Genomic DNA, 1,771 nt, shown 5'->3' with positions numbered 1-1,771 from the left:
TTTCATTTGTACCATGATAAAAATCTCTAGACTATGCATGTCTGTGTATATAATTAAGCTTATTTCATCGCATGCATGCACTATTTCTAAATGCATGCTCTCAGCAAAGGGCGCCTATTGAGGTGCAATATAACACATGACATCTGCATATATATACATGGTTTCGTACCATGGTGCAATTGAAACATCTTGAGAATATGAGCCATAATGGTCCTGTGATGTATTTAAACACCATAAATGTCCTTTCTCATTTCACTGTAAGGTCCAGGACACGACTGAATAAAATTGTATATTAACGATTGGTAACCTTGGCAACTAATACAATACCAGGGCCCAAAAGCCAATCAAATCAAGGATACCATGGTAGTTACCATTGAATTGAAAAGTTACATATGTGACTAGCCCCTCCAAAGCCAACAATAAGTTCCCCAAAATGAATTTTGCAATTTTCATTGAGCTTGAAAAGGCATATCCTAAGCTTTGAAATGATATATAACTCAACAATATCCCTCACAAGCACTTGGTTGAATGCAGAAGATATTCCGCGAGAGCTTCAAAAATAAGGAGAAAACAAGGTTTGAAGTTTGTGGTTCACTCAAGCATGGGATGTGCACACTGTGCAATCTCAGTGAAACTTTCAAGCAGTCAGCAAAAAATGGTGTCAAAGAAACTCTTGTTTTCAACTATACAAATTTTGTCAGTGTAATGAAGACAATTTCACTCTTTCAGGTAAGCTAATTTTCTAATTTTTACTTTAAAAAATACCAAATGACTCTTATGGCTATTTGAGAACCTTCCTTGGTGACTCATTGTTCATTTTAGGGTGGCTGGTCACAAGTTTTGAGTCCTCTTTAAAGGGGAATCCAGCCTTGGTCATAAAATGTTGTGTTGGAAAGGAGAAAAATAAATTAAACAGAATGGTTAAAGTTTGAAAGAAATCGGACAAGCAATAAGAAAGTTATAGCTGCTTTAAAATTGAGATCACTAAGACTATGTAGATTTCAAATTGGCAACTGGGTAAGTAAATTATGACAAGGGGCAAGGACAACTTTCCATAGGCCATGTACTTAATAATCAGGGATTTGTGGTTTTCTCCGATTCCCCTGGGGCAGTAATCTAAATATAACCCAGGTAGTATATTGGTTTATGTCCTCATGGAAGAAAAATATAATTTGAAATAAAACTTTTGGGAAAAATGACATTTTAGCCATATTATGTATAGGAGTACAAGGAATAGTCCTTGCCTTACATCACTATGTCATTACATATGCGGCCAATTTGAAGTCTCCATGGGTATAGTGATTACCAATATTTATAACTTTTAAAAATTCATAACTTTCTTATTGTTTGTCTGATATCGTTCAAACTTTCACCTATCAACTTGTCTGACATTTCTTCTTCCTAAAGTATAAAAACAAGTTTTTCTTTGGGTTGGATTCTCCTTTAACTTCTATCACCTTTGCTTTTTCGGTACAAGTACAGTATATGTGTGGCCTGCATTACGCACCAAAATACTTTATCATCATTTTCCTTTCGTGGAAACTGTCACAAACTCAAGAGGTAATTAAAAAATTGGATGTATATAATGTAATAAAGTCCTAGACCAGACCGAGAATAATTCAATCCCATACAGTATATGTACACCAACAATTATAAATATTGGGGACAAAGCATATATGAAAAAAGTTAAACTAACCAATACTGGTTCCGAGGATACACTTTCTTACTTTTTCTTGAGTACAAAGTTAACACACGTACAAATTCAGATGAG

The sequence above is a fragment of the Lytechinus pictus genome, chromosome 1, assembly GCF_037042905.1.
Source record: "Lytechinus pictus isolate F3 Inbred chromosome 1, Lp3.0, whole genome shotgun sequence".
NCBI classification, from domain to species: domain Eukaryota; kingdom Metazoa; phylum Echinodermata; class Echinoidea; order Temnopleuroida; family Toxopneustidae; genus Lytechinus; species Lytechinus pictus.
Note: the sequence above shows the minus strand (reverse complement) of the source record.